The sequence below is a fragment of the Lissotriton helveticus genome, chromosome 9, assembly GCF_964261635.1.
Source record: "Lissotriton helveticus chromosome 9, aLisHel1.1, whole genome shotgun sequence".
In the NCBI taxonomy this organism is placed as follows: Eukaryota; Metazoa; Chordata; class Amphibia; order Caudata; family Salamandridae; genus Lissotriton; species Lissotriton helveticus.
In genome coordinates this window covers 1279158753-1279182890 of record NC_136070.1, presented here as the reverse complement: position 1 = coordinate 1279182890, position 24138 = coordinate 1279158753, and the positions used below count along the sequence as shown (strand labels likewise).

The following is a 24138-nucleotide window of genomic DNA, read 5'->3' as shown; positions in this document are numbered from 1 at the left end:
GACCCGGGGAGATGGTGTCCGAGGGATACTGTTCCCGCATTTGTGTGGAGTGTTGTATGGAGTCCTGTCTCGCTATTGCTCTAAAGTTTGGGAGAGTGGCGCCTCCTATCGGCTCGAACGGGAGGGTGCGTGTGCTCCTTCTGTGTGTGATGGACGGGAGGGTGCGTGTGCTCCTTCTGTGTGTGATGGACGGGAGGGTGCGTGCGCTCCTTCTGTGTGTGATGCACTGGTTGTTTGTGCGCACGTGCACCTTCCAGACTCATGGTCCTAAACACGCCTGGAGGATGCTGGGAGTTGTGGTCCTTGTAGGTTGTCTTTTCACTATTGTGTCCCCATTCTACAAACGTGAAGGATGACGTTGGCGAAGGTTGGACCCCCAGGTCAAAAGCGATATGTTGTACCACCGACCCTCGATCCACACAGAAGGAGCGCGTTGACTTTAGTGTGGGCTCAGGAGCGGAGTGGCACTGCGGGCACTCGGGCATGGGCCGAAGGGCCGGTGTCTCAGTGCCCTCCGTGGGACGTTTTTTTTCCCCTTTACCAGTCCACAGAGAGCACTGACAGGGAGAGGGAAGCAGCTTCGCTGTGCGGCCGTTCAGTGATGATCAGCTGTGGCCTCTCCTTCACCCCCCGCCAAGCAATCACGCTGAGGCTGGGCTGGGGAGGGGTGATTCTGTGCCAGAATCGGCCTCCCAGGGGGCCAGGTGTTGCTCAGGCCTAGGAGCCATTTTCACCTCTGCCTCCCTGCTGCCAACAAGGCCCAGAAACAGTGTTTGCATCAACACCTCGCCCACAGCCCTTCTCATTCAGGGCCTAGTGGGCGAGGAAGAATGGGTCTCACTATGGGGGCCAGGTGATGTGGGAAACTCACACCATCTTCACCTCAGCCTCCCCCCACCCCCATGGATGGCCCAGAAGCTGTGTTTTTGCTTTAGCCCCTCTCCTGTCAGGCCATTGCCCCGAGGCAGTGAAGGGTTGGGGAGGGCTGAGCAATTTACAAATCGCTGTTTTCAGGTGCTCAGCTTGTTGGACATTGTCACCTTGGCCCTCTGTCCTTCCCAAGAACAATATCCTGCCACTTACATTCCTTGTGTGTTTCATGAAAGGGCACGCCCGCGAATGTGGGCCACAGTGCCCGGGCCAAATTGTGATCCCAATCCGACCCTGTTAAGTGGACTCTATCAGGATACATTAACCAGTGTGGTGACAGCTACTTCCAGCCCAAGCCTTATTCTGGGGGGGATGAGGATGTGAAAAAAGGATTCACTATCACCTATGTGGCAGTGATGTCATCTTTCACTGTGTACAGATTGTTATGAGTCCTGAGTGTATTGTGTATATAGCTCTAAGCCGTCCCCTCTATCGGACAGTAGTCAGGTGAAGGGAGGAGGGGTGAGATGGGTTTATGTTTGCATCCCCTCTGTAATATAGTGTATGATGTTATCTATAGGGTCATTTCTGGCATGGTCATATTCTCTATGCTTGGCTCTGGTTATCTGCTCAGCGCTCCCCAGGGTACCTCGTCATTCAACCCTACTGTGTCCATACGTAGGCGGAACACCCAAGGTTGTCCAAATCTTAGCAATGCTTTGGTTATGTCTGTTCTTTTCTCTTCCAGCTTCTCAATTATGAACCTCTCCCTTTCGTCTGCCGGATGCTGTTGTTTGATGTAGTGTCTCGTCACTTTAGTGTTGTGTTTTTTGAAGCTGATTGTGCTTCTATGATAGGTATCCGTATCCTTCGTGACGTCATCCCTTTATAAAGCAATCCACATGGACACTTTAGACTATAAACCACACTGCTGGTATTACAATTGGTGAAGTGTTTTAATCCCCAACTCTATCGAAGAACATCTTTTGGTAAACGTACATACCCCACGTGGTTGATGCTCAGTGAGGGGGGGAGGGGAGGTTCCACAGTCTCTGTTGGGACTGCACTGGTTTCTTTGTTTTCTGGGCGTGTGTGTACAACCACATCCCGTATATTCTGACTTCACTTGTATGCGAACATAGGGGATGTCATTCTGAAATTCCCAGGGCCTCATTTATGAGGCCTTGCGTCAGTTTTGCGCTTCCCATGCGTCACTTTTTGTGATGCCTCGGCGGCGTAAAACATGCCTCCTGTTGCGCACTATTTACAAAGTGACGCATCTAAGCAGATGCGTCACTTTGTAAACCCCTGCGCTACATTATACCTGCGTCAGGTATAATGTATGCAGGGAGGGCGTTCCCCGGCAAAAAGCTTCGTAGGAGTGACGCAGTGAAATCTATGAGATTTCACTGCGTCACTTCTAGGACGCCGTTGCGTCAAAATCTTGCGCCTGCCTCGCCAAAGGCATAAGACTGACGCAGGCCGAAAGGACGCATTGCTGGAGCTGCGTCACTTTTGTGACACACTCCAGCAATGCATCACTTTTGCGCTTACAGATACGTCACAAATACTGACGTATCTGTAACTCCTTGTAACATGATGCGTCATACAGTAAATATGACGCATCAGGTATGTCAAAAGGAGGGCGCACTGAGAAGTGACGCATCGCTGCTTTCGCGCAGCGATGCGTCATTTCTCATAAATGAGGCCCCCTGTATTTAAGATGCTCCAGTGTTTTCTGACTAGTTTTTTCACTGCGTTTGTTGGACAGGCCGCATGGTCGGGCTGCCCCCCCTCCCCGCAATGGGACCTGGACCCTGGCTCCCCCTGCATCCCCAGCCAGAGTCCCCGACGACCACCCGAAGTACACTGCAAATTCCTCCACCACAAGACACCAGCTCCGGACCCAGCTGGCCCGGGTCACCATCCACACCACGGCCTCGGCCCAGCCGCCATCTTGGGGCACTGCAGCACGAGGCCGCGTGGCCTCAACTCGACCCTCACCCTGGGCCCGACCGGCCCCGACATCGAGGCACCAACCTCCCCCCAGGAGGCAGAGTGACCACTTGGCGAGTCAATGGGAGAAGGAATCGTCAACGGCTCTCCTCCGCCAGGTGTCGATCACCCCCGGCCGCCTGGGCGCTGGCTCCACCCCCCTGCTGGGTGTCTGGACTCCCTCATCCCGGACCTCCCGGCCCCCCAGGCGCGAGGGTCCGGACATCAAAGGGGACCAGACCTATAACTGGGGCAGGGCCAGACCAGGAAGCCAGTTGTATCCTGGAGTCGAGAGACCCGAGAAGAACTCATCCGTGACTTGGCCTGCTGGCGCTGCCGCGGCCCTCTGCCTCGTGAAACCATCGTCTTGGCCTGCTGGCGCTGCCGCGGCCCTCTGCCTCGTGAAACCATCGTCTTGGCCTGCTGGCGCTGCCGCGGCCCTCTGCCTCGTGAAACCATCGTCTTGGCCTGCTGGCGCTGCCGCGGCCCTCTGCCTCGTGAAACCATCGTCTTGGCCTGCTGGCGCTGCCGCGGCCCTCTGCCTCGTGAAACCATCGTCTTGGCCTGCTGGCGCTGCCGCGGCCCTCTGCCTCGTGAAACCATCGACTTGGCCTGCTGGCGCTGCCGCGGCCCTCTGCTTTATGAGACTATCACCTTGGCCTGCTGGCGCTGCCGCGGCCCGATCTACAGACCCTCCAGCTCGAGGATTGTGAGCTCGCCGTTTACCACTACCTGTACCGATCCGGTACCAAGACTGTCCCGCTACCCCCTTTCCCTACAGAGACTAGAAGTGAGAGGACCCCCGGGTCCAAGTTATCCTGTATCGCTGATATCCTTGCCTTAAGAACCTTATATAAAGCCTTGAACTCGACTTGGTGTGGTGCCTGTTTGTGGGGAGGGAGGGTACTTGTCTGTACGATCGCCGGAGACGGTCCCCCTCGGGGATCTCTCCCTCGGTATCCGGCCGACCCTCAGGGTCCCCGTCTAACATTGGTGGCCAGCGACGGGATCCGAACCTACGCATAATCGTACAGAAAGTCACTCGCCCCACCACACACAACAACCATGTCAATAGAGAGCGGAACAACGGAAAAATTTCAGATGGAAAAATTGGAAGACTACAACCACCGGGAACTGAAGCAATATTGCATAGAACTTGGACTTCCAACCACAGGTCTTAGCACAAAGGAAGACTTCAAACGAGCCCTAGAAGCTTGGGCAGAAACGGGTACGGCCGTACCCCGAACACAAACAACCGAAACGAGCCCCGCACCAACTAAAGAAAGAGCGGATCTCTCCCTGGAAGAGATCCGAGAAAGAGAAAAAACCAGACTCCACGAACTAGAACTTGCCCGACTTCGCTTGGATGGGGAACTCAAGCTGGCAGAACAAAAAATAACCCTGGAACACTTACGGCTCAGGGAAGAGCGGGAAGACAAGCAAAGACAGAGGGAGCTAGAGGAAAAGAGACTAGAGTACGAACATGAGCGCAATCTCAAAGCACTGGAGATTCAGAAACAGAATAAAGACCTCGGGCTCCCCGAACGACCGACCCCGTCTGCCTCGACCGAGCCCAAGGTTCACATCCCCAAAGATGTCATCCGGGAATACCACAAGAACGATGATATCCAGCAGTGGTTTAAAGCCTATGAGGTGGCAATGACCTCCCACCGGATTCCCCGAAGCGATTGGGGAGCCGGATTATGGGGGAGGTTTGTCAACGAAGGGCGGGACGCCCTGCTGCAACTCCCGGACCAGCTAATGACCTCCTACGACCACATGAAGGCCGCCCTCCTCACTCGATACGGGCTCACACCTGAGATGTACCGCCAACGGTTCCGCGACTGCAAACGGATTCCGGGTACAACTTGGGTGGAGTACGTGAACTTTTTTAGCCGAGCCTTCGAGGGGTGGATCAAGGGCAACAAAGTAACCACCTACGACCAACTCTTTGACCTTATCGTATGGGAACACCTGTCGAACAACTGCTTCGTGGAGCTCCGGCAACACCTCCTGGACAGCAAGCTAACCGACCCTCGACAACTCGCCGCCGAAGCCGACCGGTGGGAAAGCACCCGAGTTGGCCGGAGCGCACCCAGCGAAGTATCCAGATCGTATCGCCCCCGAGGGGGAGGAGGAAGTCAGGGTCGGGGGAGAGACCCCGGCCCCTCGTCACCCCCCAGAAACCCCTCGACCCCGGTTGGCCGGGGAAGCCCTGCCGTCCGGGCCGGTTTCCGGGCCAACATTACGTGCCACAGGTGCCAGCGACCCGGCCACTACGCCAGTGATCCCAACTGCCCAAAGAATCCGAACACGACTCCCCGCCAAGTTGCAGCGGCGGCCCTAGGGAAAGAAATAATCCCGGAAGACCAAGAGGAGTACGAGACCGATCCCTCGGAATGGGCACCCGCCGCCATGGCACTGGTCTGCTTAGGGGAGAGAGACATGATTCCGCGGGCCCCCCTTCCCGCCAACACACAGAAGTACGGTCAATGGGTTAACATCAATGGTCGCCGGGCGGAAGCCCTCCGCGACACCGGGGCCAGTGTAACGGCGGTCCGACGCCACCTCGTCACTCCAGACCAAATCTTGCCGAACATTCTTTGCCCTGTTCGATCAGCCGACAACTCCGAAAGCCTATGCCACATGGCCTGCGTCCCCTTCGAGTGGGGAGGAGTAACAGGGATGTTAAAAGTAACTGTCCGCGATGATGCCCCCGTGGACTGCCTCCTAGGAAACGACCTGGAAAGCTCTCCCTGGGCAGCTGTCGAACGGAGGGAGCACCTGGGGATGCTTGGCCTCCCCGAATGGGTCTGCGTCACGACCCGGTCCATGACCGCCCGCGCGGTCCCCAGCCCAGAAGAGCCCGAGTGGCCAGAACCTCCTCCCGCGCTCATCCCAGAGGAGGCCGCCCCAGAAGCCATTCCCTTGACCCAAACCGAAGAAGGACCCGACCAGCTTCGGGACGTCCCTGACCTGGCACAATGGCGGCAGGAGGGAGGCCCCACGCAGGAACAATTCCGGGCCGAACAGAAAACATGTCCCTCTCTCGAAGGACTCCGGCAGCAAGCCCTGGCCCAGAGCACCGGGGATACCTCGGGGGCCCACTGGATCTACTGGGACCAAGACCTGCTCTACAGCGAGCAGAAAATTGCAGAACTAGGGGCCAGTCGGGTGCTGGTGGTGCCCCTTCGCTTCCGAGACTTCCTCCTGAACTTAGCCCACGATGTCCCCCTTGCCGGACACCTGGGGCAGGATAAAACCTACGACCGCCTGGTGACCCATTTTTTCTGGCCCCACATGCGGAAGGATGTCACCAACCACTGCAAGGCCTGCCCCACCTGCCAGGCCAGCGGAAAAAGTGGCCGAAAAATCAAAGCACCATTACAACCCTTTCCTGTCGTCACCACCCCGTTTGAACGAGTGGGAATAGACATTGTGGGGCCCCTCGACCCTCGAACAGCCCAAGGACACCGGTTCATCCTGGTCCTTGTAGACCACGCCACCCGCTATCCCGAGGCCATCCCTCTTCGGACTGTGACGGCCCCCGTGGTGGGCCGGGCCCTGATGGGGATCTTCTCCCGGGTGGGGTTCCCCCGGGAGGTCGTCAGTGACAGGGGCACGAACTTTATCTCCAGATATATGAAGTCCCTCTGGCAGCAATGCGGGGTCACCTACAAATTCACGACCCCCTATCACCCGCAAGGAAACGGACTGGTCGAGAGATTCAACCGCACCCTCAAGGGGATGATTATGGGTCTAGAAGAACCCCTTCGACGCCAGTGGGACGTACTGCTTCCATGCCTCCTGTTTGCCTATCGGGAGGTCCCGCAGAAGTCCCTCGGCTTCAGCCCCTTTGAACTACTGTACGGGCACCCCGTCCGGGGCCCCCTCAGCCTAGTCAAGGAAGGTTGGGAGCAGCCTCCCCAGAAAACTCCCCCGGACATCTACCGGTATCTCCTGGCTCTCCGCAACCAGACCCGGCGGTTCCGAGACACCGCCAAAGCCAACCTCGAGGCCAGTCAGGAGGACATGAAGAGGTGGTACGATCAGCACACGTCCTCCATTGAGTTCGAACCTGGACAACAGGTCTGGGTGATGTCCCCGGTTGAGCCCTGTGCCCTCCAAGACAGATGGTCCGGGCCCTTCAAGGTCATCGAACGCAAGGGGCCCGTCACCTATTTAATCGACATGGAGACTGCCCGGAACCCCCTACGGGTCCTCCATGCCAACAGGCTCAAACCCCATTTTGTGCGATCCGAACTCAGCCTCCTGATGGCTACCGATACTGGGACAGAAGAAGACTCCGAACCCCTTCCGGACTTACTGAGGGCCCTCGAGCAGGATGGCTCAGTGGAAGGGGTCCAGCTCTCCGAGGCCCTGTCCCCGGAGCAACGCCAAGACTGCCAAACGCTCCTGAGGCAGTTCGCCTCCCTGTTCTCCCTCACCCCCAGAGTCACCCCCTGGTGCCTCCACGATGTGGACACCGGGGACAGCCCTCCTATTCGACACCGAGCATACCGCGTACCAGACCGGGTACGAGCCTGCATCCAGACCGAGGTGTCCAAGATCCTGACCCTAGGAGTGATCGAACCCTCAGACAGTCCCTGGGCGAGCCCGGTCGTCCTGGTTCCCAAGGCAGCTGCCCCGGGCGTTGCCCCTGAGCTCCGGTTCTGCGTGGACTATCGAGGGCTGAATGCAGTTACCCGGACCGACGCTCATCCCATCCCCCGGGCAGACGAGCTAATTGACCGGATGGGGGCCGCCCGCTACCTGAGCATCTTCGACCTAACAGCGGGTTACTGGCAGATCGGCCTCACCCCTAGGGCCCAAGAACGATCCGCCTTCTCTACCCCAGACGGGCACTACCACTTTAAAGTCATGCCCTTCGGCATGAAAAACGCCCCGGCAACGTTCCAACGGCTGGTAAACCAGGTACTGGCGGGCCTGGAAGACTTCAGCGCCGCCTACCTGGACGACATTGCTGTGTACAGCCACCAGTGGACCGACCACCTCCGCCACCTGCGGGAGGTTCTACACGCCCTCCAGCAAGCCGGGCTCACCATCAAGGCCAGCAAGTGCCAAGTTGGCCAAGGGTCCGTGACCTACCTGGGACACCAAGTGGGAAGCGGGCTGGTGGCCCCTCTCCAACTCAAGATCGCTGCCATCCAGGCCTGGCAACCCCCTACGATCCAAACGGAGGTCCGAGCCTTCCTGGGGCTCACCGGATACTACCGGCGGTTCGTGAAGGACTATGGCAGCATCGTGGGGCCCCTCACGGAGCTCACCTCCAAAAAGAGCCCCAAAACCGTCAACTGGACCCCGGCCTGCCAATCGGCCTTCGAAAAGCTAAAGACCGCCATGTGCACGGCCCCCGTGCTCCAGGCTCCCGACTACAGCCGGGAATTCATTGTGCAGACGGACGCCTCCGATCATGGTGTGGGGGCCGTCCTCTCCCAACTCAACGCCGAAGGGGTCGACCATCCGGTGGTCTTCATCAGCAGACGCCTCTTGCCCCGAGAACAGCGCTGGAGCACCATTGAGAGAGAGGCCTTCGCCGTAGTCTGGGCACTCAAGAAGCTCCGGCCATACCTCTTCGGCACCCACTTCCGGGTGCAAACAGACCACCGACCCCTGCAATGGCTGATGCAAATGCGGGGGGAAAACCCGAAGCTGTTGCGCTGGTCCATCTCCCTGCAGGGGATGGACTTCACGGTGGAACATCGTCCAGGCCAGGACCACGCCAACGCCGACGGCCTGTCACGCTTTTTCCGCCTCAGCGAGGAGAGTCCCCAGGAAGATGGCTGACTCTCCCCGCCTTCAGCTGGGGGGGACGCATGTTGGACAGGCCGCATGGTCGGGCTGCCCCCCCTCCCCGCAATGGGACCTGGACCCTGGCTCCCCCTGCATCCCCAGCCAGAGTCCCCGACGACCACCCGAAGTACACTGCAAATTCCTCCACCACAAGACACCAGCTCCGGACCCAGCTGGCCCGGGTCACCATCCACACCACGGCCTCGGCCCAGCCGCCATCTTGGGGCACTGCAGCACGAGGCCGCGTGGCCTCAACTCGACCCTCACCCTGGGCCCGACCGGCCCCGACATCGAGGCACCAACCTCCCCCCAGGAGGCAGAGTGACCACTTGGCGAGTCAATGGGAGAAGGAATCGTCAACGGCTCTCCTCCGCCAGGTGTCGATCACCCCCGGCCGCCTGGGCGCTGGCTCCACCCCCCTGCTGGGTGTCTGGACTCCCTCATCCCGGACCTCCCGGCCCCCCAGGCGCGAGGGTCCGGACATCAAAGGGGACCAGACCTATAACTGGGGCAGGGCCAGACCAGGAAGCCAGTTGTATCCTGGAGTCGAGAGACCCGAGAAGAACTCATCCGTGACTTGGCCTGCTGGCGCTGCCGCGGCCCTCTGCCTCGTGAAACCATCGTCTTGGCCTGCTGGCGCTGCCGCGGCCCTCTGCCTCGTGAAACCATCGTCTTGGCCTGCTGGCGCTGCCGCGGCCCTCTGCCTCGTGAAACCATCGTCTTGGCCTGCTGGCGCTGCCGCGGCCCTCTGCCTCGTGAAACCATCGTCTTGGCCTGCTGGCGCTGCCGCGGCCCTCTGCCTCGTGAAACCATCGTCTTGGCCTGCTGGCGCTGCCGCGGCCCTCTGCCTCGTGAAACCATCGACTTGGCCTGCTGGCGCTGCCGCGGCCCTCTGCTTTATGAGACTATCACCTTGGCCTGCTGGCGCTGCCGCGGCCCGATCTACAGACCCTCCAGCTCGAGGATTGTGAGCTCGCCGTTTACCACTACCTGTACCGATCCGGTACCAAGACTGTCCCGCTACCCCCTTTCCCTACAGAGACTAGAAGTGAGAGGACCCCCGGGTCCAAGTTATCCTGTATCGCTGATATCCTTGCCTTAAGAACCTTATATAAAGCCTTGAACTCGACTTGGTGTGGTGCCTGTTTGTGGGGAGGGAGGGTACTTGTCTGTACGATCGCCGGAGACGGTCCCCCTCGGGGATCTCTCCCTCGGTATCCGGCCGACCCTCAGGGTCCCCGTCTAACAGCGTTTGATATTGGGGTGAATGAAGTCACGCAAATATGTCTGGGTTCATGTGTTTTTCTGTTCTATGTTTCTCAAATAAGGCCTCCCTGGTTATTATTCATGGCTCTCTTTTTTGCCCTTGTTATTATGCTTTCCGGATAATTTCTTTCTCTTAGTGTTGCACTGAGTATATTAGCATCTGCTTTGTATTTTGTAATTTCCATACAGTTGCTTCTTAGCCTAAGGATTTGTCCTCTGGGTAAACCTTCCCTTAATGAGCGGGGATGGTAACTCTCAAATCTTAAGAGACTGTTCTTGTCTGTTTGTTTGTATTATATCTCTGTTTTTAGGATTCCTTCTTCAGGGCAGATGCATAGGTCCAGGAAAGGCATCTCCTGATTACTCATAGTTACTGTGAATCGTAGGAAGGGATCAACGTTATTTAGCCAGTTCGTGAAGACAATGGCTTCCTCTCTGCTTCCTTCCAGATCACCAGGGTATCATCTATATCACCTCTTCCTTGGCCTCATGTGGATCACAAAAGGGTTCTCCTCGTTATAGATGTTTTCACTCTCAAAGTTGTGCACGTAGAGGCATGCCAAACTGGGGGCGCAGGTGCTGCCCATGGCAGTGCCTTGGGTCTGTAGGAACAAATCTCCCTCATATTCAAAGATGCTTCTTGTCAGAACCATATGGGCAGAGTTTAGGATGGCGTCCACTGGTGTCTGTTGTCTGGCCTGTTTTCGAATGAGTAGTTTCTCTATTGCTTCTACTGTGGAGTCCTGAGGGATGTTTGGCACACGTGTTTTACTCCCAAGGACTCCCTGGTCTACGCTTTCTTCCACTCATGAGATTCACTTTAATGGTACGCTGTGCGATATAACTTTCTGACAGTAAGTCAGCTGGTGTACTTTGACGTCACACTCCTGTTGCCTAAGCGATGTCGTGCACAATACAAGACTTTCCTTTGTGTTTGCTGTACACATTCACGTCTTGTGGCAGGAGTCTTTCTAACTATCTTCATCACGTTTTCATCCTCACCATACTTACCCCTTGGGATGGACATTCCCTCGCCATGACAGTCCTTTTCTCAGTTCATCTCACCTTTTCTGCTGTTTCTTTTACAATCGACTCCCCTGATGAAGGGCTGAAGAAGCCCAAAATGCATTGGGATGATTTGAAATTTGCATGATTCATCTGATTCATGGAATATGTTGCAAATGCAATTCTATTAACTATGAACATTTGGGTATTCTTGAATGAAGCAATCCTTGAATTAATTAAATCAGCAAAGTTAATGAAATTGTGCATTACTGGAAGCCAATCATCAATGAACATTCGATTACTTTCTTCCTTTCGGAATTTAGCTGTGCATCCGAGGGGCGCTTTCCGGGGGTGGGGGGCGCTATTTCTACTAATATAAATTCGGACACAACTTTTTGTTCTGGTGTTGAGTCAATTTTCTGGTGCACACTTTGTAGAAAGTGTTGATAAGTCTCCCACCCAGTGTTTCGTCCGGTCACCTAAGGGTCGAAGGTTCAGACTGAGCAGCTTGCAGACCAGGACAGGACTTCAGGAACTATGAAAGTTGATGGTAGTGAGGGGGGTTAAGTGGTCTCCAGTTCTGATGACTGAGTGTAGCTACACACAGATAGCTTTGCATGTGGGGGAGATTTGCACTGTTTTAGTCTCGATTCAAGTGTGTTGCATAGAATGTTGTGATCCGCACTGCCAAACTCCTCCGTCAGGCCAAGGAGAACAAGGAGGCAGAGCTGCCATGGCCCATGACTTTATTTCTGTGACCTTCTCTGAGGCCTGATTCATATCCATTTAAACCCGGAATTTGTTAAGCGCAAACTAATCACCCCTAAGGATCGAACCGTGAGCCCCTCGTTCCAGAGTCAGTCGCTCTGGCCGCTGCGTCACACCTCCATTTAGAAGATGGTTCTCTCGGATGCAGAGTTGTAGTTACTTTGCAACATTTCCACAAGTTTAGCACATGCACACTGACCATTCAGTGTGGTCGAGGAGGGTGTGGACCAATACAGCCCATATCCAGGCATGATGTGTGTAAACAGTGACCTTTGGAAGGGGAGGACACGAGTGAATGAATGAATGAATTAAAAGATTTATAGAGCAAAACAGTGGTTCCAAAAGCGCATGCCGGCGCTCCACTCCAGTGTGCATGCATGCAGAGGCTGCAAGAAACTAACCTACATCAGCCCTAACCTTGTTCTGTTTCACAAGTACATGGACGTTTGACTTAGTTTGATAGTTCTTTATAATACATGGATTCACCAATTCCTGTATACACGCCTGTCTCCACTTTCTTCATAATCGGTGACTTGTGACCTACCCAGTTGTCGATTATAAAGAAAAGTTGTGAGAACCCAACTGTAATAAGTTATTACAGTCGAGTTCAGTCAGGTGATGAAGCAGCTGTTTGAGGCAACATTGTTTTTCTTTCTTTTGCTCGATCTTTCTAGCTTACAGTGACTAGCAGAAAAAACATTATTATTTTTTGCATTCCTTAGATAATTCTGAGCCACTGTAGCTTTTTTTTAAACAACTGACTTGTATTGAACTGTTTCTAATATCTTTTTGCTACAAATATAGAACAGGTTATTGATGTAATTGTATTCATATAGCACTTACAAGGCGAAGCATCCTGACGAGGTGTCTGATCGCTTTTCGGCGAGTAGCACGCTATTCCGGAACCCAAAAAGGATTAGTGGTGGATTATTATAGGGAAATATGACTTAATTTGAGTTGTGGACATGCAAATTTGTTAGTTGGATTGCATAGGATAATGGAGGGGTAGAAGATCGAAGAGTCTAGAAGGTCTTATTTGGGAGATCGTAGCAGCAAGACAATGTTAGGGATGAGTAAAGGAGAGCTGTAGGAGAGAAGAGCCTCTAGAAAGGGACTGGGGAGATCATAGTAGTGACATGAGGTTTTGGATGAGTCAAAGGAGGGATACATGACAGAGAATTTAGAAAGGCTTGTTTGGGACACAATGATAGTAAAATGAGATTTGGGGTGAGCCAAGGAGGGAAGAGTCTAGAAAGGGTTATTTTGGATATCACAGTAATAGAATGAGGCTTGGAATGAGTCAGAGAGTGGAGGTAGAGGATATATTGAGAGAGGTGTAGGGCGCGACAGAGTAGTGCATTGAAGAGAGTCAAGGGTGTTTTTCCCTTCTATAGTAGGAGTAAAGTAATTAATATATTGATACATAACTACATAGAAAGGGTATCCACGGATAAGAAAGATACTACATCAAGATTCAACATTGTAATGTATAAATTCAGACTCTCAAGTGTTGCTGTACTTGAAGCTAATTTATTTGTGTATTTGTATAACAATTTTTATAATTTGATCTTTTCCTTCATATTTCAATAGTGAAGCACTGAAGGTAAAATAGTTATGATAATATTTACATATTGTGATGGATAAATAAAACAGTGACTCATAAGCATCTAACCACATAACATATATGAGAACTATGCAGTGACCTATAAACATGTTAAGCATATAATAATATATTTAACCATAAGTAACATATACATTTGTTAAGCAGACCTAAAGAATATATATTTTAAAACCATAGTTAATATACATAATTGTACAAAGAAATACACATATCTTGATTCATTCATATACTCGACTTATACATGTTTGCAAACACAGGGATATGCTGTACGTTAGTGTTTGGGTACGGTGGTTATGTGGGGAAGAGCCAACTCTTGAGTAGTCTTCCAAACATAAGATAATTGTCCGTGGCTCTTATGTTTGGTGGTAATGAATTCCATAGTTTGGCTGCTTGAACGGAGAAAGAGGTGCCACCTATGTTTTTTTCTTGTACTGTGTTATTTTTTTTTTTTACATCTTTTTATTAGTTTGAAAGAAACAATACAAGTCACATTTGGTTCTGTAATCATATCATTATACACAGACTTCAAGTACAATTCCCTATGGGTGCTTTCGTTAAGGTTCAAACAATCATATAAGTCCATTCCCTCACCTCTCTTTTGGCTCCATCTCAGTGGTGGGGAGGTACATATTTCTCCATGGTAGGTGTTCCATTTGCCCCACTTTTTATCCCATTTCCTGGGACACCCTCTGTGTTTAGATACTTCTTTTTCAGCGATCATACATTTTTCCATTTCCTTAGCCCACCCTCTCGAGGTTGACACCTCGACGAATCTCCGCCATATTTCTATACTGCGCTTAACCAGTATGCATCCCAGGGTGGCCCGTTGCTGTTCTATTGCAGTAAGGTCCGTTGCATCTCATATGTTCAGGAGACCAAGTTTTGGTGTTCAGTGTATATCTTTGAATATGGCCGTACGCAAATATCGTGTAGCTCTCACCCATAGTGGCGTTATGTAAGGGCAATCCCATAGGATATGATGGAAGGTAGCCTCCTCCGTACATTGACGGAGGCAACGTGAATCCACTCTGTGCCCAAACTTTCTGAGTGTTGTCCCAGTGAGATAGGTTCTATGTAATATCTTTAGTTGGATAAGACTAAGTTGAAGAGGGATATTTGCTTCACGTGGGGACATAAATGCAGTTTGCCATTCCTCGTCCTCAGGTCACCCTAGATCATCTGTAGATTATGTGGAGAAAGCACACCTGCCCAGCCTCAACCGGGGGCTGGTTAATGTGTTACTGAATTTGAGCTTCAAGTCTGGCACCTGCTTCCTTATCTGTAAGTGCTTCCTGTTGTGGTTTAATTTTTGTGACAGCCTGGAGCATTGTGCCATACTTGTAACTATTCTCTGACCCTGCTTAGAGGGTCAGAGCAGGGTCAGAGAATAGTTGCAAGTAGGCAACAACTCTGGAGGCGCTGCTCAGAAAGCACTTACAGGGTTACGGCAGGTGCCCAAGTTGAAGTTAATTTCTTTGTAACCATTTTGTAAATGGTTACAAAGAAATTAGCTTCAACTTGGGCACCTGCTGTAACCCTGTAAGTGCTTCATGTACTTCAGTTTTTGAAAATCCGTCCCGCACGCGATTTCACGGATTTTTCTGCGATTTCGCCAGATTCGCGGACCGCGAAATTGCAGAAAATCCTCAAATTCCGCGAACGGAACGGGTTTTAGGCCCATGCTTAGTGTATATCCGGTCGAAATGGTCTACAATGGCCTCTGTAATCTCCTGTGGGTCCACAATAATATGGGCGTCGTTTATACATAACCGGGGGACCCAACGCTCAGCCTGCTCCCTCCTCTCAAGCCATGCAAGCAATTTGCCAACTCCATCCCCGAGCTCGTATAATCTATGTTGCATAGCCATATATTTGGTTCCAGCCTTTTCTTTAACCAAGGCTCTATATTCAAGTTGTTTGACATTTAATGTGTGCTTAGAGGCCTCATTAGGGGACCGTGCATACTCTATTTCACTGTTTTGGAGCTCGATCTCAAGCTGTTCTATCTTATCTCGCTGATTTTTAAGTATTCCACCTTGAGTGCTAATGCCTGGCCCTTCACAGCCCTTTTTAAAGGCCTCCCATATTATTTGGGCAGAGTCCACAGAGCCGATGTTGTCTTTCAAATAATTTTCTGAGTGTTGTAGCAGGCTCTCTTTTATATTGGGGATTTTAAGCAGCCATGGGTTAAGTGGTATTGTGTTTCTGTGGCGCCAATTGTTGTGAGTGAATTTGGCCCAGACTGGGGAGTGGTCTGAGATGCCCAGCGGGAGACAGCGCGGCTCCTTAAAATTGCTTATGTCTGCTGACTGGGTTACGAGATAGTCTATGTGGGAGATGCTAATGTGGGTGCTCGAAAAATAAGTGAATTGAGACATGTCTGGATGGAAGTGGCGTAATGCCCATAGCATTAAGAAAATCTGACAAGGACGTAGTGGGTGTTGTCTGGAACTGTACCGGCTGTCTGTCTATCTGATCATTCAGTGTCATATTAAAATCTCCCCCTAGATTAATGTTCCAATTGGCAGGTCTGTAATGATCTTTCCCAGGTCTGTTAGCACTTCTTTACCAAGCGCAGGCGGGGCCTAGACCGAAATGATGTTGATTGGCCTTTCCTCCTAGTTCGCCTCCAGAACCGCAAATCTGCTCTGGGGTCACCCCACATGCGGTGTGAAATTAGTGCTAGATTTCTTTTAATTAGGATGCCTGTTCCCCTGGAGCCAGAGGTGAATCCGGAGTTTACCATTAGCTAATATCCCCACCTAGTCAGAGCTTTGCAGTTATTCCCATGCAAGTGTGTTTCCAGTAGTAGGACTATATCAGGGGCCTGTTGTTTACGGTATTGTAGTACTATCCCCCCTTTTAATTTATCTCCCAGCCCATTGACAGTACAAGTTAGGACGGTCAATGAAATTCGATGGGATTTGCAGCCATTAAGCAGCCGAGTGCAATATTTGTGAGCACAGGAACATATTATGGATGTCAAATCTTTACGGACGGGCCCACCGGTGGCCCCATGGACAATTAAGTGATGTATTCTTGATCTAACCCCTTGTTAACAGTGTGAATATGTGTATTCTGTAAGTTTTAGTGGGAGTGTTTAATGATTCCTGCAGATGCTGTGCACTGATCTGGGCATATAAAAACAAAAACAACCCCCCTCTCTCAACTGACTATCACTCCCTGCCGCCCAGCCAGTGGATTTCAAACTACCCAGTTCCCCAACAGAGCAGAGTGCCTGTTTCCCTCTCCAGACTTGGAAAGGTGTCCGTGATGCAGTATCTCCCTCCCCCTCCATCCCTGAATGATTCAAAACTGTAAATATGATGTGGCGTGGACCACAGCCCAGATCAACTAGATTCATCATTCATGTGATAAATTATAATTACCCCCACTTGTTGCAAAAATTAAGCCAAAGTGTTTGTCAGGGTCATATAGAGTGTCTTATCCAGTACGGTAAATCATGGTGCCCCCATTTTTCGGCTTAGCTTGACTTATCTGTGCATTGCTCCACCAATGGCGGGCAAACCTCAGTGTCTGTTTAGCTTCCAGAACTCGGGACTGCAATTCCACCACTTGGTTCGCAGCTCGCCTCGCCGGAGGGTTCGGTCCTGTTCCCTCTTGTCCCAGAGTGTCTTTCTTTTCCCTCCAACCAGTCACATGCCTCCTCTGGCGAGAGTAAGAACCAGTTTTTGCTGTTGGCCTTGATGCGCAATTTGGCAGGGAAAATCATAGCATATTTGATTTCTCTGTCTCTGAGTGCTCTTTTGACCTCCAGGAAGCTGTGCCTGTATTTCTTAAATTTTATTGTGAAATCTGAGAAAAATTTGACCACACTATTTTCTAGTTTGACTGGTAGAGCTCGAGGCGCTGTCTGTAGTCTGGCATCCCTGTCTTGAAAGTTGAAGACTTTGGCCACTATTGGTCGAGGAGGAGTCCCCGGTTTAGGCCGCTCTCCAGGAACACAGTGAGCCTGCTCATTGAAAAATAGTTTGAGAGGCCCTTCAGCTGCAAATGTTTTGTGGCTAACTCCTCAATGAAGAGGTCTGTTACTGGGCCCTCCGCTCGCTCCGGCACCCCCAGGATACGCACATTGTTCCGATGTGCTCTGCCTTCGTAATCGTTTAGTTGTGCCTCCATTTTATCCTGCCTTTCAAGTAGCTGTTGTACCTGTTGCTTAAGTTGAGAGGAATCGGGGGAGATCGTGAATGGTGAGGTTTTGAGGCGAAGTGTCAATCTGGAGCCAATGTTCCTTTGTTGAATGGATTTGGCGATTTTAGTCCTGATTAATTTTGCCAAGAGGTTCTATTTTTATTCTTTATGTTTGCAAGCATGCTTTTTCTCTCCTTTGAAAGAGCTAGGAACCAAGGTTTTAGGCGGTTTGTGTGAAAGGTGATGGTGTGACCATGTATTATATGTGATAAAGTACCCCCTGGCGTACATGATAGGGATATTCCAAGTCACCTCAGAGTTTCACAACCTTATAGAGGTACTCAGTCTTCGGCCTCATTCCTCTACGTGGTTATGGAACTCTTCAGTGACTTGCAATGTCCTTTTAAAGTTTGGCAGGGGGTGCTTTATCCCTTCTATTGCTGCATGCAATAGATCGGGCCGCTTAAGATTGCTCTTTATATGCAGTGAAGAATGTGTGCGGTGCATTCTAAAGAAAAGGACAAACTCGCCAGGGAATTATCAGTTCAAAACATGTAAAGCTATTCAAAATGACCCTAAATTATTTTCACTGTTTATGTTAAATACAATCTTTGTGTGTGTAAAAAGTAATGGCCTTTTTAATTATTATAAGGAAAGTAAAAATACAATGTGAGAGTGTTTTGACATTAACAAAAAGATGGAACAGTATAGATATAATGACATTTTGGGTGTATACCACATCAACAAAATTTGTAGCACGCTCTTGGGTTGTGTGTGACATGTAGTGGCATTCCTGATTCTCCTAGAATTTCTAAAAGACATAATGTTGTGTGCAAATGAATTCTGCCCTATAATATTGCAGAAAAGTGTTGCTGACATTTCAGTGTCCTCAATTATTTGAATTAGTACTTGTAATAAAGTGGGTAATTGATTGAGGGTGATAAACACCCACCTCAAGTAAGAATCACAATCCTTGTCAGGGTGAACCCTTAATGTCAATAAATTAACTTGAGCTCAGCCTCCTGGTAGCTTCGGCACAGAGCAGAAAGGCTTAATTTAGAGGCAATGTGTACAGTATTTATGCAGTACTAAAACAGTAATGAAGTCGAAATATAAAACAATAAAAATCCAAAATCAAATTAGAAAAATTGAGTACAATTTCATAAACAAAATGACACCCAAATAAAAAATCTTTTGACTGCGATGGAGTGCTGGTCAGATGAACCAACCATGTGTTTTCTGGTCAAATATTTTACCTTCTGACTTTAGTCCTTTAAGTCCCAATCCACCCTATGAGTACCCTCCTAATGTCTACCAAGATTCACAGGGTAACAAGCAGTCGCAGCTTGCAATCTCACGGGAGGGGGGTGTCGCACTGGGGTTATCGTGCAGGGGTTATAGTGCAGGGGTTAGCGTGAGGGGGGGTAAAATAAAATGTACCTGACCAGGTCCATGCTGCCTCTGCTCCTGGGTTGGGTCCCGCTCCGCTTCTGCTTCTGAACAGGAACAGGCATGCTCCTTCCCCTCCTGTAAGTCAATCACAACGCTGCAATGGCAGCGTTGTGATTGATGCAGGGTCCTGGACAGCGCCCAGCCAGCACCAGTAGGGACACCATTTCCTCTATGTAGGCTGCATGCAGCCTACATAGAGAAAATGTAGAGTGCACATGACTGCTTTGGTCAGCCCCAGGGCCAACCAAACTTTAAGGGTACTCAAAGTGGTGCAAGCCACTCCTCCCCGACTCGACCAACCAGGCATATCCACCTGCCCGCCCCCAACCAGGAATGCCCCTGCCTTCTGATTTCTCACAGCACGAGAAGCAGAAAATAAAATGGGATTTAAAATACCATTTTATTTTCTGCTTCTCGCACTGCGAGAAAGCAGTGGAGCGGCTCTCCTCCACCCTAATGGAGGAGCCGCCACTGGTAACAAGCAGAAGCCAAGAGGAGAGTTCAGTCCCGGTTCAGTTGCCACTGGTCAGCTGGGCAGTTTCAATAAAAGCCCTCTTGTAGCTTTCTGTTTTCCGTGCAGCCTAAACAGAGGTCAGGTTCAGTCCTCTTCTGATCTCCCGCAGGTCCAGCAGTGTTCTGAAGTGGGTGCCTAGTTGGTTTACCTTTATTCCGGCAGACACTAGTGGGTGGGAATGACCCCTGGGGATACCCTAACCGATGGGGTAAAGGTTTCGGGGGCTAACCCTACCCACTTTGGCCATTTTCGAAATGACCGAAGTCTCCAGCCACACTGAACTTGGGCTCTGAGGACTTTGTGTGTGGGGAGTGCACTTTGGTCACTTCACGCTCACTTCAAACACTAAAATCCAGTTTTATGAAGTTTCTGTACCCCCCCAACAAACTCATAGACAAACATCTGGTAGAACACGTTGAGTTTTGAGCAATCAGACAGTGGATACATACAAATTGTTTTGCCATTCTGTTCCCCACTTTTAAAGTGTGCCCCAAATGTAATGTGTACACCCAGCAGACCTGGGAAACAGGCTTTGACACTGTAATGTCAAAAAGACCCGCTGTGGTTTGGGTCTGCCTGGCTGGCAAGACAAAAAAGGGCCCTGCTCAAATGTCACCTACATTTTGCGTATGACAGGGGGAGCCACTCTGAAGTGCACCCCAAATGTCGTATGATAAACCCCAGCAGACCTGTCAGGCAGGTCTCGACACTGCAGCAGGATCTGACATTGTCATGCCAACAAGAGGTCCTCTGTGATGGAAGCCGGTCTAGCTTTGGGGAAAAAAGAAGGGTTCAGGTGTGGATGCTGGTTACATCTGCTTGTGATAGGATGGGCCTCAATGAAGTCAATGAAGTCCTTAGGCCCAACCCAAAAGCAAACCTGTCAAGGGCACAACAACACTTCTAGCCAAGCCCTTTCCTTGTCCCAGAAGCAAGTTCAAACCTTATTATACCCTTATAGCCCGCCGTAGAGGTCTATACCGGCTATTAAAGGCCCTCTCCGGCGTTAGGCGAGGGCCTTTAACAAGGGAGAGGGACTTTAATAGCCGGTATAGCTCAGCTACGAAGGGCTATAAGGCTATTAGAACATTTTGCCACTAGAGGGTAGAATGTTCTAACAAAAAAGAACAAAGCCTTATGGGAGCGCGAGGGGACTGGAATCCCTTCAGGCTCCCTGAAGCCTTTGTTCACAGCCAGAGCTGCGAACAAAGAAACATTGGAGTGTTGGAGCTCCGGGCTTATACCAGCCATTATAAGCCCAGAGCACTCCATTGTTTACAATGGAGCTCCCAACATTCCAATGTTCTAATAGCGCTTAACTCTGATTGAAATGTTAATTACTGGCTGGAAGTGATAGAGCAAAAGGCAGATTTACTAATATTTTGCATCAGGGTTGCGGCACTTTTTTGATGCAGCCAGTGGCAAAATGAGTGTTGAGATTTACTAAGCTATGCAAAGCCCAGTTTGTGTGGCTTTGTGTGGTTTAGTAAAAAGAAAAGTAATGCAACGCGTAACTCTGCAGGCATTTCATAGGTGGAGCATAGACATTCCGGTGCTTCCGCCCACGGATTTTGATGTAATATCCTAAAGTGTGTAAACCTGGTTTCGCACCAAAACAGTGCCTTACATGAGACTGGTGTAATGAGGAGAAATAACTTTATTTCTCCTCATTACTTTCACTTTGCATGTATGCTGCACTCTACATTATAGTTAGGACTATGTTTCCATAGGAAAAGCAATTTTTCGGTTGCTAATAACTTTGGCACCATTTGACGAATCTTCACCAAACTCACGGCAAACAAAAATCACCTACCTCATTTTGTCTGGAAAGATTCAGGGTTATCCGTCAAGCAGGGGCCAAGAGAAAGGCCAAGGGGTCCCAAATCACATATTCTCCATGCAATTATCCATAGGCACATTAGACACAGCTACAGGTAAAATGGCTGAACAGAGCTACACCACATTTGTCAGAAATCTAGTTTCAGTTCAGAGACATGCTTTTTGTGATTTGCTGTAAATGTCTTCAGTAGTTTTTGAGAAATCAAGTCTCAACATTTATAGATATTATTGTGCTGCAGAGAATCTGCAGAGCCAACAGATCTTAAGATAAGATCTGATTGGCTGACAAAAAAGATGTGATGGCAGTCTCGTAGACTCGCTCCCTTGTCCTGCAAAAAATGTACAAACATTTGGGGGGCTTGGTCGGTCTTTTTGGGGGGTGGTTGCCAGAAGGACCCCTCCCCTGGGCAAAAACTGAGTTTTTGTTTATTGATGCCACTGACCCATGGCTTCCCACATGTTTATATAGACTCCCCCGAGTGGGCCTGGGGACACCATCACATGGGCCTGTACTTATATAATGGGGAGGGGTCACCCAACCTTCCCCCTGAGCCTTACACAGGCACCAAGTACCCAATCACCCGGGGCCATTAATTAATTTTAGTACAGAACGATGACCAACCCCTCTCCCCAAGCCTTTGACAGGCCCTTGGGGCCCCATCGCGCAGGGGTGATAATTACAATAAGGGAAGGGGCGTGCGGCCCCACCACCCTGAGCCTTGTTCCATCACCATGGACGCCATCCCCCAAGGCCCAATATTGTTAGAATCTTCCATTAAATCCATGATCCTAGGGGAACTTACAGTATTTTTTAAGTACTCCTAGCTGGATTTCTTTGCTCTTCAGTTGGAGTGCAGGACCCACTTGTGGTTGTTTTTATAACTGAATGTTGGCTGAAAATATGCTAAAAGAAAGATTCAGAGACATGCTTATTTTTTATTTTTGTAAAGTCTCAATTTTTCAGGCCACAAAATGCAATCATAAAAGCTATGCTAAAAGAAAGATCCATAGAAATGTTGATTTTGTTTTTTTAATTAAAACTTTATGAAACATTTTTATAATAATCACTGTTATTAAGCATTGCATTGTGTGAAATGCTTAAATATGCATGTCATTAAAAATACTGGTTATTGTTGGACAAAGATAATAGATTTTCTTTATGGATATTGATATGCTCACCACTGGATGAAGTCAATAGTTTAATATTTTGGTGTTCTGACGCTTTGACAAAGCAGTAAGTCTGCCTGAGTGAGGCCAGGACCTGTGAGACCAACCGCCAGAAGTCCATGTGCGCTGAGCGAGGGAGCACGCCTGTAGGGGGGTTGGGTGCAGGGTCAGGCTGCAGCCCCACACTGCACGTGTATGAAGGCCACGCGCAGTGAGGCAGGGCTCTCATAGGGTGTTGGGCACAAGGCCTGGCCATAGGACGTTAACAGCATAGGGTTGCATGCCTGTAAGGTATTGGGTGCAGGGCTTTGCCTCAGATCAGTTGTACTCAACATATACGGCAAATTGAAAAGAATGGCCGATGCGTTTTGGCTATTTGGCTTTTACTGGGCCATAGTGTCCACTGGGTCAAACAGCCTCTGTAGCCAAAAAAACTGGCATTATATAAGCTTCTCCCATCAAATTCATAATTTTCACAGCAGATTTTCAGTAGACTCAAACAATAAAAATATGACTCATGAAATTTCTTGTAGGCTTCAGGAAAATACTTTTCATATTCAACTTTCCAACAATAATATACAATCGTTTTTACATTCACCTTGTGGTCTGAGCCTATCCATTCCTCTTAAAAAGAAAAACAGGTGGCACAACCAATCACAGATCCCTGTTGTTAGTTAAAGTCTAGCTTCGATAGATTGCTTCAAGAAAGTTACTCATATATGACTCTTATCGACTCATCTAAATAAAACTATCAGTTGGTCAAAAAACCTGTTTACTCATTACGCAAAATTCAAAATAATTAATAAAGAACCCAAAGTCCATTTATATGGTCCCAAAATTTTAATTTTGTAATAAATTCTTCCAAAATTAGGAATATGATCCAATGTGTTTCATTATTCTAAACTGATCTCTAACATCATATTCAAGATAAGATTAATGGACTAAAGAAATACTACTTAAAAGCTGAGTTAAGTGCCTAATTATTTTAACCCTAGTCCATACAGGGTGTCGGATCCATGAATAACAGTGTAAACAATCCCCAGAATTAGGAATGGGTGTATAAGAGCAAAAAGGACACAGAGATACCCCAGTAAAGTGCTATTATCTGTGTAGGATGAATGAACAGGTGCTAAGGCTGATGTGCACATTATTGAGTATTTATAAATGCTGTCAATCAAGACTGTCAGGCCAATAGCTGCGTGGATTGACAGGCAAGGGGATTAAAAAAATATAGGGATTTTAGTAGATTTCCACAACCTTAATACTAAAATGTATATATTTTCTTACAAGTATATATTTTACCATTTGAGTGTGTATATATCACTGAAACCTGTCAGGCGTGCAGGCACCAGTGCACATTAACTAGTTAAATAAATGCAGAAATATACACATTTCAGCTTCATTTTTTCACAAAATTTAAAATAAATATGGATAAATACAGGTAAAATTGTCAAAAAATAAATATGGATAAATACAGACGGAAATGACAGAAATATAAATACCATAAAACCGGGAGCCCTATTTGCAATCTAAATTCAATTTTAAAAAGCAAACTAAATAGAGTGCAAAAATCTAACATTAACTACCTCAATATTTTAGTAATCGTAATTTTGAACTTTGATGTCATTTTGAACAAAATATATTCACTTAATATTACCTTCCAGAATATTTCTGT

The 24138-nt window shown here is 49.4% G+C and overlaps 1 protein-coding gene across 1 annotated transcript in view; it reads left to right on the top strand.

Moving 5' to 3' along the window:
* Positions 1-24138, top strand: part of LOC144780824 (ankyrin repeat and SOCS box protein 5-like) — a 75093-nt gene that overhangs the window by 10625 nt on the left and 40330 nt on the right. The gene's annotated exons all lie outside the window — the stretch shown is intronic.